The sequence below is a fragment of the Watersipora subatra genome, unplaced genomic scaffold, assembly GCF_963576615.1.
Source record: "Watersipora subatra unplaced genomic scaffold, tzWatSuba1.1 SCAFFOLD_128, whole genome shotgun sequence".
In the NCBI taxonomy this organism is placed as follows: domain Eukaryota; kingdom Metazoa; phylum Bryozoa; class Gymnolaemata; order Cheilostomatida; family Watersiporidae; genus Watersipora; species Watersipora subatra.
The window spans coordinates 44767-61586 of NW_027045347.1; the positions used below are offsets into that span (position 1 = coordinate 44767).

The window sequence follows — 16820 nt, forward strand, 5'->3', positions numbered from 1 at the left end:
AGACGCTAATGAGAAACGTGGCAATAATCAGCGAACGCCCATTGGACAATATAGTCACGGCTTGGTGAGCATTATTATAACTCTGCGTTAATAGCGTGTCTCGAAGAGCGCATCAGTGTCTACGGCCATATCACGTTGAAAACGCCAGTTCTCGTCCGATCACTGAAGCTAAGCAACGTCGAGCCCGGTTAGTACTTGGATGGGTGACCGCCTGGGAATACCGGGTGCTGTAGACTTTTTATTTATTTTTACATCTTGCTATCTTCATCGCGATCTTCGCGCTATCTTCATCTACATGTACATGTACATGTACATGTACATGTTCATGTACATGAACATGTACTACGTATGCGTTATATATATACATATACTATGTACTATGTACTATGTACTACGTACGTGTAGTGTGTAACAGTATATATAACTTTGCTGCTGCATTTCCGCGTCAAAACCCTTCTGGCAAGCGTGATCAATTAAAGCGCGACACTTTTTGTAGTCGAAGGATGTACTCTACTCGTGTATAACGAAAACTGTTGCAGCGTCCGATCTCAACATAAAAATAACATATTCTCACTTTTAATCCGAAGAAATCTCTTTTAAAGGAAGTTTGTTACTTTTTCTCGACATAAAGTGACGCGCTATCGTAGATCTTATTAGTTTACCGGCTATCTAATGTCTACGCGTGTAAAGACAGGTGAGTAGAAAGCGCCGTTCTTTGGCTTGTTCTTCTCATCTACGAGTTCGAAAGAAAACAGCCCTACATAGAAAGCTTTTACTTACGCGAACAGGTGTGTTAAAAAGATGTTCACGTCGAACCAAATAAAGCGATGCTTTAGAAATGGTGTAATAGCCTCCAAACGAGTACGCTCGCGTTCGACCGCCGCGCGAGTAGCTTCAACTCCTAACGAAACAATCGTAGTACGTCTACTATATACACGTGTAAATTAGGATTCGTTTGCTCTCTCAACATCTGAAAGAGCGGTTAATCGCGCTGCAACGAAACATTCATGCGTACCATGTAAATTAGGATTCGTTCGCTCTCTCAATATTTGAAAGAGCGGTCAATCGCGCTGCCGGTTATTCGTCCAGCTCGCTCATTAGCTATGAAAAGCTATCGAGTTACTTCGGACGTATAGCTTAAAACTTTGCCATTGCGTAACGAATATTCCCGGCTCAAACGAATCGTTGATATTGTGCAAATTAGGAGTCGTGTGTACTCTCATACTTCGATGGCGTGGTTGTTCGCGCTCGATAATATTCGACTCGTTCACTCATTGGCTAAACGCATAGCGTTCAAGATCTCGCCGATTCGTACGAAGGTTGCAGGCTCGTTACCGCCGCTTCACGCGCTTTAGATTATTTCGTCAGCATTTTGAAAACTACGGTAAATATTTTCCTTTTAAATAATTATAATTGCGTGGAAATGACCTTACGCGAAAGTAGGCTTTTCGCTAGAGATAGTTCCGCAAAGATAAAAACTGATGGAGCAACCTTAGCTACGCGCTGGCCCGCGCTCATCACCGAACTTAGTTGCCGTCGTAACGTAGATTCCACGTTCCGGTTTGTAAATCGTTTCGAAACTTTTTGACACAATTTACCTTTTAGACTTTTACGCATCCGCGAGTACGGTTTTGTTTCATCACGATCGAAGACGATCGCTCGAGTTTACATTACGAGAATGCGTATTTTGCGGCGAAAGGCCGAGTCGAGTTTCGTTTAGTTATTTATTTTAGCTTTTAGGTAAACTCGTAACGCCGACATACGAGTTGCGCAATTAAAAGGAAATCTTAACGCGAGTTTCTTGAGCTATTACGCCGCGCAAAATGAAAACGAATCGAAATTATATCCTCTTTAAAATGCACGGGTAGCAGCGGCGCATGGCTGGTGAAGATGAGGAGATTGAAGCTAGCCGGATAGCATCAAGTACTAATAATATTCATGTTATCCAGTTTCGGCTAAAACCTTTGAATGGAAATGATTTTTTATTTTATATCAAAAGATAGAGCGAATTAAAAGACTTTTAAATGGAAATGATTTTTTATTTTATATCAAAAGATAGAGCGAATTAAAAGACTTTTAAATGGAAATGATTTTTTATTTTATATCAAAAGATAGAGCGAATTAAAAGACTTTTAAATGGAAATGATTTTTTGTTTTAAATCAAGAGATAGAGCGAATTAAAAGACTTTTAAATGGAAATGATTTTTTATTTTACATCAAGAGATAGAGCGAATTAAAAGACTTTCAAGCGGAAATGATTTTTTATTTTACATCAAGAGATAGAGCGAATTAAAAGACTTTCAAGCGGAAATGATTTTTTATTCTATATCAAGAGATAGAGTGAATTAAAGAAGCTTGAAAATTCTAAATTAGTATAATTTTGATAAAAACTAAAGGTCTACAGCACCCGGTATTCCCAGGCAGTCACCCATCCAAGTACTAACCGGGCTCGACGTTGCTTAGCTTCAGTGATCGGACGAGAACTGGCGTTTTCAACGTGATATGGCCGTCGACATTTAGTAAGCTTCAACAGACGCTAATGAGAAACGTGGCAATAATCAGCGAACGCCCATTGGACAATATAGTCACGGCTTGGTGAGCATTATTATAACTCTGCGTTAATAGCGTGTCTCGAAGAGCGCATCAGTGTCTACGGCCATATCACGTTGAAAACGCCAGTTCTCGTCCGATCACTGAAGCTAAGCAACGTCGAGCCCGGTTAGTACTTGGATGGGTGACCGCCTGGGAATACCGGGTGCTGTAGACTTTTTATTTATTTTTACATCTTGCTATCTTCATCGCGATCTTCGCGCTATCTTCATCTACATGTACATGTACATGTACATGTACATGTTCATGTACATGAACATGTACTACGTATGCGTTATATATATACATATACTATGTACTATGTACTATGTACTACGTACGTGTAGTGTGTAACAGTATATATAACTTTGCTGCTGCATTTCCGCGTCAAAACCCTTCTGGCAAGCGTGATCAATTAAAGCGCGACACTTTTTGTAGTCGAAGGATGTACTCTACTCGTGTATAACGAAAACTGTTGCAGCGTCCGATCTCAACATAAAAATAACATATTCTCACTTTTAATCCGAAGAAATCTCTTTTAAAGGAAGTTTGTTACTTTTTCTCGACATAAAGTGACGCGCTATCGTAGATCTTATTAGTTTACCGGCTATCTAATGTCTACGCGTGTAAAGACAGGAGAGTAGAAAGCGCCGTTCTTTGGCTTGTTCTTCTCATCTACGAGTTCGAAAGAAAACAGCCCTACATAGAAAGCTTTTACTTACGCGAACAGGTGTGTTAAAAAGATGTTCACGTCGAACCAAATAAAGCGATGCTTTAGAAATGGTGTAATAGCCTCCAAACGAGTACGCTCGCGTTCGACCGCCGCGCGAGTAGCTTCAACTCCTAACGAAACAATCGTAGTACGTCTACTATATACACGTGTAAATTAGGATTCGTTTGCTCTCTCAACATCTGAAAGAGCGGTTAATCGCGCTGCAACGAAACATTCATGCGTACCATGTAAATTAGGATTCGTTCGCTCTCTCAATATTTGAAAGAGCTGTCAATCGCGCTGCCGGTTATTCGTCCAGCTCGCTCATTAGCTATGAAAAGCTATCGAGTTACTTTGAACGTATAGCTTAAAACTTTGCCATTGCGTAACGAATATTCCCGGCTCAAACGAATCGTTGATATTGTGCAAATTAGGAGTCGTGTGTACTCTCATACTTCGATGGCGTGGTGGTTCGCGCTCGATAATATTCGACTCGTTCACTCATTGGCTAAACGCATAGCGTTCAAGATCTCGCCGATTCGTACGAAGGTTGCAGGCTCGTTACCGCCGCTTCACGCGCTTTAGATTATTTCGTCAGCATTTTGAAAACTACGGTAAATATTTTCCTTTTAAATAATTATAATTGCGTGGAAATGACCTTACGCGAAAGTAGGCTTTTCGCTAGAGATAGTTCCGCAAAGATAAAAACTGATGGAGCAACCTTAGCTACGCGCTGGCCCGCGCTCATCACCGAACTTAGTTGCCGTCGTAACGTAGATTCCACGTTCCGGTTTGTAAATCGTTTCGAAACTTTTTGACACAATTTACCTTTTAGACTTTTACGCATCCGCGAGTACGGTTTTGTTTCATCACGATCGAAGACGATCGCTCGAGTTTACATTACGAGAATGCGTATTTTGCGGCGAAAGGCCGAGTCGAGTTTCGTTTAGTTATTTATTTTAGCTTTTAGGTAAACTCGTAACGCCGACATACGAGTTGCGCAATTAAAAGGAAATCTTAACGCGAGTTTCTTGAGCTATTACGCCGCGCAAAATGAAAACGAATCGAAATTATATCCTCTTTAAAATGCACGGGTAGCAGCGGCGCATGGCTGGTGAAGATGAGGAGATTGAAGCTAGCCGGATAGCATCAAGTACTAATAATATTCATATTATCCAGTTTCGGCTAAAACCTTTGAATGGAAATGATTTTTTATTTTATATCAAAAGATAGAGCGAATTAAAAGACTTTTAAATGGAAATGATTTTTTATTTTATATCAAAAGATAGAGCGAATTAAAAGACTTTTAAATGGAAATGAATTTTTATTTTACATCAAGAGATAGAGCGAATTAAAAGACTTTCAAGCGGAAATGATTTTTTATTCTATATCAAGAGATAGAGTGAATTAAAGAAGCTTGAAAATTCTAAATTAGTATAATTTTGATAAAAACTAAAGGTCTACAGCACCCGGTATTCCCAGGCGGTCACCCATCCAAGTACTAACCGGGCTCGACGTTGCTTAGCTTCAGTGATCGGACGAGAACTGGCGTTTTCAACGTGATATGGCCGTAGACATTTAGTAAGCTTCAACAGACGCTAATGAGAAACGTGGCAATAATCAGCGAACGCCCATTGGACAATATAGTCACGGCTTGGTGAGCATTATTATAACTCTGCGTTAATAGCGTGTCTCGAAGAGCGCATCAGTGTCTACGGCCATATCACGTTGAAAACGCCAGTTCTCGTCCGATCACTGAAGCTAAGCAACGTCGAGCCCGGTTAGTACTTGGATGGGTGACCGCCTGGGAATACCGGGTGCTGTAGACTTTTTATTTATTTTTACATCTTGCTATCTTCATCGCGATCTTCGCGCTATCTTCATCTACATGTACATGTACATGTACATGTTCATGTACATGAACATGTACTACGTATGCGTTATATATATATACATATACTATGTACTATGTACTATGTACTACGTACGTGTAGTGTGTAACAGTATATATAACTTTGCTGCTGCATTTCCGCGTCAAAACCCTTCTGGCAAGCGTGATCAATTAAAGCGCGACACTTTTTGTAGTCGAAGGATGTACTCTACTCGTGTATAACGAAAACTGTTGCAGCGTCCGATCTCAACATAAAAATAACATATTCTCACTTTTAATCCGAAGAAATCTCTTTTAAAGGAAGTTTGTTACTTTTTCTCGACATAAAGTGACGCGCTATCGTAGATCTTATTAGTTTACCGGCTATCTAATGTCTACGCGTGTAAAGACAGGTGAGTAGTAAGCGCCGTTCTTTGGCTTGTTCTTCTCATCTACGAGTTCGAAAGAAAACAGCCCTACATAGAAAGCTTTTACTTACGCGAACAGGTGTGTTAAAAAGATGTTCACGTCGAACCAAATAAAGCGATGCTTTAGAAATGGTGTAATAGCCTCCAAACGAGTACGCTCGCGTTCGACCGCCGCGCGAGTAGCTTCAACTCCTAACGAAACAATCGTAGTACGTCTACTATATACACGTGTAAATTAGGATTCGTTTGCTCTCTCAACATCTGAAAGAGCGGTTAATCGCGCTGCAACGAAACATTCATGCGTACCATGTAAACTAGGATTCGTTCGCTCTCTCAATATTTGAAAGAGCGGTCAATCGCGCTGCCGGTTATTCGTCCAGCTCGCTCATTAGCTATGAAAAGCTATCGAGTTACTTCGAACGCATAGCTTAAAACTTTGCCATTGCGTAACAAATATTCCCGGCTCAAACGAATCGTTGATATTGTGCAAATTAGGAGTCGTGTGTACTCTCATACTTCGACGGCGTGGTTGTTCGCGCTCGATAATATTCGACTCGTTCACTCATTGGCTAAACGCATAGCGTTCAAGATCTCGCCGATTCGTACGAAGGTTGCAGGCTCGTTACCGCCGCTTCACGCGCTTTAGATTATTTCGTCAGCATTTTGAAAACTACGGTAAATATTTTCCTTTTAAATAATTATAATCGCGTGGAAATGACCTTACGCGAATGTAGGCTTTTCGCTAGAGATAATTCCGCAAAGATAAAAACTGATGGAGCAACCTTAGCTACGCGCTGGCCCGCGCTCATCACCGAACTTAGTTGCCGTCGTAACGTAGATTCCACGTTCCGGTTTGTAATTCGTTTCGAAACTTTTTGACACAATTTACCTTTTAGACTTTTACGCATCCGCGAGTACGGTTTTGTTTCATCACGATCGAAGACGATCGCTCGAGTTTACATTACGAGAATGCGTATTTTGCGGCGAAAGGCCGAGTCGAGTTTCGTTTAGTTATTTATTTTAGCTTTTAGGTAAACTCGTAACGCCGACATACGAGTTGCGCAATTAAAAGGAAATCTTAACGCGAGTTTCTTGAGCTATTACGCCGCGCAAAATGAAAACGAATCGAAATTATATCCTCTTTAAAATACACGGGTAGCAGCGGCGCATGGCTGGTGAAGATGAGGAGATTGAAGCTAGCCGGATAGCATCAAGTACTAATAATATTCATATTATCCAGTTTCGGCTAAAACCTTTGAATGGAAATGATTTTTTATTTTATATCAAAAGATAGAGCGAATTAAAAGACTTTTAAATGGAAATGATTTTTTATTTTATATCAAAAGATAGAGCGAATTAAAAGACTTTTAAATGGAAATGATTTTTTATTTTATATCAAAAGATAGAGCGAATTAAAAGACTTTTAAATGGAAATGATTTTTTGTTTTAAATCAAGAGATAGAGCGAATTAAAAGACTTTTAAATGGAAATGATTTTTTATTTTACATCAAGAGATAGAGCGAATTAAAAGACTTTCAAGCGGAAATGATTTTTTATTTTACATCAAGAGATAGAGCGAATTAAAAGACTTTCAAGCGGAAATGATTTTTTATTCTATATCAAGAGATAGAGTGAATTAAAGAAGCTTGAAAATTCTAAATTAGTATAATTTTGATAAAAACTAAAGGTCTACAGCACCCGGTATTCCCAGGCAGTCACCCATCCAAGTACTAACCGGGCTCGACGTTGCTTAGCTTCAGTGATCGGACGAGAACTGGCGTTTTCAACGTGATATGGCCGTAGACATTTAGTAAGCTTCAACAGACGCTAATGAGAAACGTGGCAATAATCAGCGAACGCCCATTGGACAATATAGTCACGGCTTGGTGAGCATTATTATAACTCTGCGTTAATAGCGTGTCTCGAAGAGCGCATCAGTGTCTACGGCCATATCACGTTGAAAACGCCAGTTCTCGTCCGATCACTGAAGCTAAGCAACGTCGAGCCCGGTTAGTACTTGGATGGGTGACCGCCTGGGAATACCGGGTGCTGTAGACTTTTTATTTATTTTTACATCTTGCTATCTTCATCGCGATCTTCGCGCTATCTTCATCTACATGTACATGTACATGTACATGTACATGTTCATGTACATGAACATGTACTACGTATGCGTTATATATATACATATACTATGTACTATGTACTATGTACTACGTACGTGTAGTGTGTAACAGTATATATAACTTTGCTGCTGCATTTCCGCGTCAAAACCCTTCTGGCAAGCGTGATCAATTAAAGCGCGACACTTTTTGTAGTCGAAGGATGTACTCTACTCGTGTATAACGAAAACTGTTGCAGCGTCCGATCTCAACATAAAAATAACATATTCTCACTTTTAATCCGAAGAAATCTCTTTTAAAGGAAGTTTGTTACTTTTTCTCGACATAAAGTGACGCGCTATCGTAGATCTTATTAGTTTACCGGCTATCTAATGTCTACGCGTGTAAAGACAGGAGAGTAGAAAGCGCCGTTCTTTGGCTTGTTCTTCTCATCTACGAGTTCGAAAGAAAACAGCCCTACATAGAAAGCTTTTACTTACGCGAACAGGTGTGTTAAAAAGATGTTCACGTCGAACCAAATAAAGCGATGCTTTAGAAATGGTGTAATAGCCTCCAAACGAGTACGCTCGCGTTCGACCGCCGCGCGAGTAGCTTCAACTCCTAACGAAACAATCGTAGTACGTCTACTATATACACGTGTAAATTAGGATTCGTTTGCTCTCTCAACATCTGAAAGAGCGGTTAATCGCGCTGCAACGAAACATTCATGCGTACCATGTAAATTAGGATTCGTTCGCTCTCTCAATATTTGAAAGAGCGGTCAATCGCGCTGCCGGTTATTCGTCCAGCTCGCTCATTAGCTATGAAAAGCTATCGAGTTACTTCGAACGTATAGCTTAAAACTTTGCCATTGCGTAACGAATATTCCCGGCTCAAACGAATCGTTGATATTGTGCAAATTAGGAGTCGTGTGTACTCTCATACTTCGATGGCGTGGTTGTTCGCGCTCGATAATATTCGACTCGTTCACTCATTGGCTAAACGCATAGCGTTCAAGATCTCGCCGATTCGTACGAAGGTTGCAGGCTCGTTACCGCCGCTTCACGCGCTTTAGATTATTTCGTCAGCATTTTGAAAACTACGGTAAATATTTTCCTTTTAAATAATTATAATTGCGTGGAAATGACCTTACGCGAAAGTAGGCTTTTCGCTAGAGATAGTTCCGCAAAGATAAAAACTGATGGAGCAACCTTAGCTACGCGCTGGCCCGCGCTCATCACCGAACTTAGTTGCCGTCGTAACGTAGATTCCACGTTCCGGTTTGTAAATCGTTTCGAAACTTTTTGACACAATTTACCTTTTAGACTTTTACGCATCCGCGAGTACGGTTTTGTTTCATCACGATCGAAGACGATCGCTCGAGTTTACATTACGAGAATGCGTATTTTGCGGCGAAAGGCCGAGTCGAGTTTCGTTTAGTTATTTATTTTAGCTTTTAGGTAAACTCGTAACGCCGACATACGAGTTGCGCAATTAAAAGGAAATCTTAACGCGAGTTTCTTGAGCTATTACGCCGCGCAAAATGAAAACGAATCGAAATTATATCCTCTTTAAAATGCACGGGTAGCAGCGGCGCATGGCTGGTGAAGATGAGGAGATTGAAGCTAGCCGGATAGCATCAAGTACTAATAATATTCATATTATCCAGTTTCGGCTAAAACCTTTGAATGGAAATGATTTTTTATTTTATATCAAAAGATAGAGCGAATTAAAAGACTTTTAAATGGAAATGATTTTTTATTTTATATCAAAAGATAGAGCGAATTAAAAGACTTTTAAATGGAAATGATTTTTTATTTTACATCAAGAGATAGAGCGAATTAAAAGACTTTCAAGCGGAAATGATTTTTTATTCTATATCAAGAGATAGAGTGAATTAAAGAAGCTTGAAAATTCTAAATTAGTATAATTTTGATAAAAACTAAAGGTCTACAGCACCCGGTATTCCCAGGCGGTCACCCATCCAAGTACTAACCGGGCTCGACGTTGCTTAGCTTCAGTGATCGGACGAGAACTGGCGTTTTCAACGTGATATGGCCGTAGACATTTAGTAAGCTTCAACAGACGCTAATGAGAAACGTGGCAATAATCAGCGAACGCCCATTGGACAATATAGTCACGGCTTGGTGAGCATTATTATAACTCTGCGTTAATAGCGTGTCTCGAAGAGCGCATCAGTGTCTACGGCCATATCACGTTGAAAACGCCAGTTCTCGTCCGATCACTGAAGCTAAGCAACGTCGAGCCCGGTTAGTACTTGGATGGGTGACCGCCTGGGAATACCGGGTGCTGTAGACTTTTTATTTATTTTTACATCTTGCTATCTTCATCGCGATCTTCGCGCTATCTTCATCTACATGTACATGTACATGTACATGTTCATGTACATGAACATGTACTACGTATGCGTTATATATATATACATATACTATGTACTATGTACTATGTACTACGTACGTGTAGTGTGTAACAGTATATATAACTTTGCTGCTGCATTTCCGCGTCAAAACCCTTCTGGCAAGCGTGATCAATTAAAGCGCGACACTTTTTGTAGTCGAAGGATGTACTCTACTCGTGTATAACGAAAACTGTTGCAGCGTCCGATCTCAACATAAAAATAACATATTCTCACTTTTAATCCGAAGAAATCTCTTTTAAAGGAAGTTTGTTACTTTTTCTCGACATAAAGTGACGCGCTATCGTAGATCTTATTAGTTTACCGGCTATCTAATGTCTACGCGTGTAAAGACAGGTGAGTAGTAAGCGCCGTTCTTTGGCTTGTTCTTCTCATCTACGAGTTCGAAAGAAAACAGCCCTACATAGAAAGCTTTTACTTACGCGAACAGGTGTGTTAAAAAGATGTTCACGTCGAACCAAATAAAGCGATGCTTTAGAAATGGTGTAATAGCCTCCAAACGAGTACGCTCGCGTTCGACCGCCGCGCGAGTAGCTTCAACTCCTAACGAAACAATCGTAGTACGTCTACTATATACACGTGTAAATTAGGATTCGTTTGCTCTCTCAACATCTGAAAGAGCGGTTAATCGCGCTGCAACGAAACATTCATGCGTACCATGTAAACTAGGATTCGTTCGCTCTCTCAATATTTGAAAGAGCGGTCAATCGCGCTGCCGGTTATTCGTCCAGCTCGCTCATTAGCTATGAAAAGCTATCGAGTTACTTCGAACGCATAGCTTAAAACTTTGCCATTGCGTAACGAATATTCCCGGCTCAAACGAATCGTTGATATTGTGCAAATTAGGAGTCGTGTGTACTCTCATACTTCGACGGCGTGGTTGTTCGCGCTCGATAATATTCGACTCGTTCACTCATTGGCTAAACGCATAGCGTTCAAGATCTCGCCGATTCGTACGAAGGTTGCAGGCTCGTTACCGCCGCTTCACGCGCTTTAGATTATTTCGTCAGCATTTTGAAAACTACGGTAAATATTTTCCTTTTAAATAATTATAATCGCGTGGAAATGACCTTACGCGAATGTAGGCTTTTCGCTAGAGATAATTCCGCAAAGATAAAAACTGATGGAGCAACCTTAGCTACGCGCTGGCCCGCGCTCATCACCGAACTTAGTTGCCGTCGTAACGTAGATTCCACGTTCCGGTTTGTAATTCGTTTCGAAACTTTTTGACACAATTTACCTTTTAGACTTTTACGCATCCGCGAGTACGGTTTTGTTTCATCACGATCGAAGACGATCGCTCGAGTTTACATTACGAGAATGCGTATTTTGTGGCGAAAGGCCGAGTCGAGTTTCGTTTAGTTATTTATTTTAGCTTTTAGGTAAACTCGTAACGCCGACATACGAGTTGCGCAATTAAAAGGAAATCTTAACGCGAGTTTCTTGAGCTATTACGCCGCGCAAAATGAAAACGAATCGAAATTATATCCTCTTTAAAATACACGGGTAGCAGCGGCGCATGGCTGGTGAAGATGAGGAGATTGAAGCTAGCCGGATAGCATCAAGTACTAATAATATTCATATTATCCAGTTTCGGCTAAAACCTTTGAATGGAAATGATTTTTTATTTTATATCAAAAGATAGAGCGAATTAAAAGACTTTTAAATGGAAATGATTTTTTATTTTATATCAAAAGATAGAGCGAATTAAAAGACTTTTAAATGGAAATGATTTTTTATTTTACATCAAGAGATAGAGCGAATTAAAAGACTTTCAAGCGGAAATGATTTTTTATTCTATATCAAGAGATAGAGTGAATTAAAGAAGCTTGAAAATTCTAAATTAGTATAATTTTGATAAAAACTAAAGGTCTACAGCACCCGGTATTCCCAGGCGGTCACCCATCCAAGTACTAACCGGGCTCGACGTTGCTTAGCTTCAGTGATCGGACGAGAACTGGCGTTTTCAATGTGATATGGCCGTAGACATTTAGTAAGCTTCAACAGACGCTAATGAGAAACGTGGCAATAATCAGCGAACGCCCATTGGACAATATAGTCACGGCTTGGTGAGCATTATTATAACTCTGCGTTAATAGCGTGTCTCGAAGAGCGTATCAGTGTCTACGGCCATATCACGTTGAAAACGCCAGTTCTCGTCCGATCACTGAAGCTAAGCAACGTCGAGCCCGGTTAGTACTTGGATGGGTGACCGCCTGGGAATACCGGGTGCTGTAGACTTTTTATTTATTTTTACATCTTGCTATCTTCATCGCGATCTTCGCGCTATCTTCATCTACATGTACATGTACATGTTCATGTACTACGTATGCGTTATATATATATACATATACTATGTACTATGTACTACGTACGTGTAGTGTGTAACAGTATATATAACTTTGCTGCTGCATTTCCGCGTCAAAACCCTTCTGGCAAGCGTGATCAATTAAAGCGCGACACTTTTTGTAGTCGAAGGATGTACTCTACTCGTGTATAACGAAAACTGTTGCAGCGTCCGATCTCAACATAAAAATAACATATTCTCACTTTTAATCCGAAGAAATCTCTTTTAAAGGAAGTTTGTTACTTTTTCTCGACATAAAGTGACGCGCTATCGTAGATCTTATTAGTTTACCGGCTATCTAATGTCTACGCGTGTAAAGACAGGTGAGTAGTAAGCGCCGTTCTTTGGCTTGTTCTTCTCATCTACGAGTTCGAAAGAAAACAGCCCTACATAGAAAGCTTTTACTTACGCGAACAGGTGTGTTAAAAAGATGTTCACGTCGAACCAAATAAAGCGATGCTTTAGAAATGGTGTAATAGCCTCCAAACGAGTACGCTCGCGTTCGACCGCCGCGCGAGTAGCTTCAACTCCTAACGAAACAATCGTAGTACGTCTACTATATACACGTGTAAATTAGGATTCGTTTGCTCTCTCAACATCTGAAAGAGCGGTTAATCGCGCTGCAACGAAACATTCATGCGTACCATGTAAACTAGGATTCGTTCGCTCTCTCAATATTTGAAAGAGCGGTCAATCGCGCTGCCGGTTATTCGTCCAGCTCGCTCATTAGCTATGAAAAGCTATCGAGTTACTTCGAACGCATAGCTTAAAATTTTGCCATTGCGTAACGAATATTCCCGGCTCAAACGAATCGTTGATATTGTGCAAATTAAGAGTCGTGTGTACTCTCATACTTCGACGGCGTGGTTGTTCGCGCTCGATAATATTCGACTCGTTCACTCATTGGCTAAACGCATAGCGTTCAAGATCTCGCCGATTCGTACGAAGGTTGCAGGCTCGTTACCGCCGCTTCACGCGCTTTAGATTATTTCGTCAGCATTTTGAAAACTACGGTAAATATTTTCCTTTTAAATAATTATAATCGCGTGGAAATGACCTTACGCGAATGTAGGCTTTTCGCTAGAGATAATTCCGCAAAGATAAAAACTGATGGAGCAACCTTAGCTACGCGCTGGCCCGCGCTCATCACCGAACTTAGTTGCCGTCGTAACGTAGATTCCACGTTCCGGTTTGTAATTCGTTTCGAAACTTTTTGACACAATTTACCTTTTAGACTTTTACGCATCCGCGAGTACGGTTTTGTTTCATCACGATCGAAGACGATCGCTCGAGTTTACATTACGAGAATGCGTATTTTGCGGCGAAAGGCCGAGTCGAGTTTCGTTTAGTTATTTATTTTAGCTTTTAGGTAAACTCGTAACGCCGACATACGAGTTGCGCAATTAAAAGGAAATCTTAACGCGAGTTTCTTGAGCTATTACGCCGCGCAAAATGAAAACGAATCGAAATTATATCCTCTTTAAAATACACAGGTAGCAGCGGCGCATGGCTGGTGAAGATGAGGAGATTGAAGCTAGCCGGATAGCATCAAGTACTAATAATATTCATATTATCCAGTTTCGGCTAAAACCTTTGAATGGAAATGATTTTTTATTTTATATCAAAAGATAGAGCGAATTAAAAGACTTTTAAATGGAAATGATTTTTTATTTTATATCAAAAGATAGAGCGAATTAAAAGACTTTTAAATGGAAATGATTTTTTATTTTACATCAAGAGATAGAGCGAATTAAAAGACTTTCAAGCGGAAATGATTTTTTATTCTATATCAAGAGATAGAGTGAATTAAAGAAGCTTGAAAATTCTAAATTAGTATAATTTTGATAAAAACTAAAGGTCTACAGCACCCGGTATTCCCAGGCGGTCACCCATCCAAGTACTAACCGGGCTCGACGTTGCTTAGCTTCAGTGATCGGACGAGAACTGGCGTTTTCAACGTGATATGGCCGTAGACATTTAGTAAGCTTCAACAGACGCTAATGAGAAACGTGGCAATAATCAGCGAACGCCCATTGGACAATATAGTCACGGCTTGGTGAGCATTATTATAACTCTGCGTTAATAGCGTGTCTCGAAGAGCGCATCAGTGTCTACGGCCATATCACGTTGAAAACGCCAGTTCTCGTCCGATCACTGAAGCTAAGCAACGTCGAGCCCGGTTAGTACTTGGATGGGTGACCGCCTGGGAATACCGGGTGCTGTAGACTTTTTATTTATTTTTACATCTTGCTATCTTCATCGCGATCTTCGCGCTATATTCATCTACATGTACATGTACATGTACATGTTCATGTACTACGTATGCGTTATATATATATACATATACTATGTACTATGTACTACGTACGTGTAGTGTGTAACAGTATATATAACTTTGCTGCTGCATTTCCGCGTCAAAACCCTTCTGGCAAGCGTGATCAATTAAAGCGCGACACTTTTTGTAGTCGAAGGATGTACTCTACTCGTGTATAACGAAAACTGTTGCAGCGTCCGATCTCAACATCAAAATAACATATTCTCACTTTTAATCCGAAGAAATCTCTTTTAAAGGAAGTTTGTTACTTTTTCTCGACATAAAGTGACGCGCTATCGTAGATCTTATTAGTTTACCGGCTATCTAATGTCTACGCGTGTAAAGACAGGTGAGTAGAAAGCGCCGTTCTTTGGCTTGTTCTTCTCATCTACGAGTTCGAAAGAAAACAGCCCTACATAGAAAGCTTTTACTTACGCGAACAGGTGTGTTAAAAAGATGTTCACGTCGAACCAAATAAAGCGATGCTTTAGAAATGGTGTAATAGCCTCCAAACGAGTACGCTCGCGTTCGACCGCCGCGCGAGTAGCTTCAACTCCTAACGAAACAATCGTAGTACGTCTACTATATACACGTGTAAATTAGGATTCGTTTGCTCTCTCAACATCTGAAAGAGCGGTTAATCGCGCTGCAACGAAACATTCATGCGTACCATGTAAATTAGGATTCGTTCGCTCTCTCAATATTTGAAAGAGCGGTCAATCGCGCTGCCGGTTATTCGTCCAGCTCGCTCATTAGCTATGAAAAGCTATCGAGTTACTTCGAACGTATAGCTTAAAACTTTGCCATTGCGTAACGAATATTCCCGGCTCAAACGAATCGTTGATATTGTGCAAATTAGGAGTCGTGTGTACTCTCATACTTCGATGGCGTGGTTGTTCGCGCTCGATAATATTCGACTCGTTCACTCATTGGCTAAACGCATAGCGTTCAAGATCTCGCCGATTCGTACGAAGGTTGCAGGCTCGTTACCGCCGCTTCACGCGCTTTAGATTATTTCGTCAGCATTTTGAAAACTACGGTAAATATTTTCCTTTTAAATAATTATAATTGCGTGGAAATGACCTTACGCGAAAGTAGGCTTTTCGCTAGAGATAGTTCCGCAAAGATAAAAACTGATGGAGCAACCTTAGCTACGCGCTGGCCCGCGCTCATCACCGAACTTAGTTGCCGTCGTAACGTAGATTCCACGTTCCGGTTTGTAAATCGTTTCGAAACTTTTTGACACAATTTACCTTTTAGACTTTTACGCATCCGCGAGTACGGTTTTGTTTCATCACGATCGAAGACGATCGCTCGAGTTTACATTACGAGAATGCGTATTTTGCGGCGAAAGGCCGAGTCGAGTTTCGTTTAGTTATTTATTTTAGCTTTTAGGTAAACTCGTAACGCCGACATACGAGTTGCGCAATTAAAAGGAAATCTTAACGCGAGTTTCTTGAGCTATTACGCCGCGCAAAATGAAAACGAATCGAAATTATATCCTCTTTAAAATGCACGGGTAGCAGCGGCGCATGGCTGGTGAAGATGAGGAGATTGAAGCTAGCCGGATAGCATCAAGTACTAATAATATTCATATTATCCAGTTTCGGCTAAAACCTTTGAATGGAAATGATTTTTTATTTTATATCAAAAGATAGAGCGAATTAAAAGACTTTTGAATGGAAATGATTTTTTATTTTATATCAAAAGATAGAGCGAATTAAAAGACTTTTAAATGGAAATGATTTTTTATTTTATATCAAAAGATAGAGCGAATTAAAAGACTTTTAAATGGAAATGATTTTTTGTTTTAAATCAAGAGATAGAGCGAATTAAAAGACTTTTAAATGGAAATGATTTTTTATTTTACATCAAGAGATAGAGCGAATTAAAAGACTTTCAAGCAGAAATGATTTTTTATTTTACATCAAGAGATAGAGCGAATTAAAAGACTTTCAAGCGGAAATGATTTTTTATTCTATATCAAGAGATAGAGTGAATTAAAGAAGCTTGAAAATTCT

General features: G+C 40.1%; 13 non-coding genes across 13 annotated transcripts; 7 read left to right on the forward strand and 6 right to left on the reverse strand.

Moving 5' to 3' along the window:
• The first annotated feature begins 117 nt into the window (after positions 1 to 117).
• On the forward strand, positions 118 to 236 carry LOC137410246 (5S ribosomal RNA). The gene has a single exon (XR_010981057.1). It is a non-coding gene; the product is annotated as a 5S ribosomal RNA (ribosomal RNA).
• Positions 237 to 2395: 2159 nt separating this feature from the next.
• Positions 2396 to 2514, reverse strand: LOC137410327 (5S ribosomal RNA). Its single transcript, XR_010981134.1, has one exon. It is a non-coding gene; the product is annotated as a 5S ribosomal RNA (ribosomal RNA).
• A 134-nt stretch (positions 2515 to 2648) lies between these two features.
• LOC137410247 (5S ribosomal RNA) lies at positions 2649 to 2767 on the forward strand. Its single transcript, XR_010981058.1, has one exon. It is a non-coding gene; the product is annotated as a 5S ribosomal RNA (ribosomal RNA).
• A 1991-nt stretch (positions 2768 to 4758) lies between these two features.
• LOC137410329 (5S ribosomal RNA) lies at positions 4759 to 4877 on the reverse strand. The gene has a single exon (XR_010981136.1). It is a non-coding gene; the product is annotated as a 5S ribosomal RNA (ribosomal RNA).
• Positions 4878 to 5011: 134 nt separating this feature from the next.
• LOC137410249 (5S ribosomal RNA) lies at positions 5012 to 5130 on the forward strand. Its single transcript, XR_010981060.1, has one exon. It is a non-coding gene; the product is annotated as a 5S ribosomal RNA (ribosomal RNA).
• A 2155-nt stretch (positions 5131 to 7285) lies between these two features.
• LOC137410319 (5S ribosomal RNA) lies at positions 7286 to 7404 on the reverse strand. The gene has a single exon (XR_010981126.1). It is a non-coding gene; the product is annotated as a 5S ribosomal RNA (ribosomal RNA).
• Positions 7405 to 7538: 134 nt separating this feature from the next.
• Positions 7539 to 7657, forward strand: LOC137410250 (5S ribosomal RNA). The gene has a single exon (XR_010981061.1). It is a non-coding gene; the product is annotated as a 5S ribosomal RNA (ribosomal RNA).
• A 1991-nt stretch (positions 7658 to 9648) lies between these two features.
• LOC137410330 (5S ribosomal RNA) lies at positions 9649 to 9767 on the reverse strand. Its single transcript, XR_010981137.1, has one exon. It is a non-coding gene; the product is annotated as a 5S ribosomal RNA (ribosomal RNA).
• Positions 9768 to 9901: 134 nt separating this feature from the next.
• On the forward strand, positions 9902 to 10020 carry LOC137410251 (5S ribosomal RNA). The gene has a single exon (XR_010981062.1). It is a non-coding gene; the product is annotated as a 5S ribosomal RNA (ribosomal RNA).
• A 1987-nt stretch (positions 10021 to 12007) lies between these two features.
• LOC137410320 (5S ribosomal RNA) lies at positions 12008 to 12126 on the reverse strand. Its single transcript, XR_010981127.1, has one exon. It is a non-coding gene; the product is annotated as a 5S ribosomal RNA (ribosomal RNA).
• A 134-nt stretch (positions 12127 to 12260) lies between these two features.
• Positions 12261 to 12379, forward strand: LOC137410252 (5S ribosomal RNA). Its single transcript, XR_010981063.1, has one exon. It is a non-coding gene; the product is annotated as a 5S ribosomal RNA (ribosomal RNA).
• Positions 12380 to 14341: 1962 nt separating this feature from the next.
• Positions 14342 to 14460, reverse strand: LOC137410331 (5S ribosomal RNA). Its single transcript, XR_010981138.1, has one exon. It is a non-coding gene; the product is annotated as a 5S ribosomal RNA (ribosomal RNA).
• Positions 14461 to 14594: 134 nt separating this feature from the next.
• LOC137410253 (5S ribosomal RNA) lies at positions 14595 to 14713 on the forward strand. The gene has a single exon (XR_010981064.1). It is a non-coding gene; the product is annotated as a 5S ribosomal RNA (ribosomal RNA).
• The last annotated feature ends 2107 nt before the right edge of the window (positions 14714 to 16820 follow it).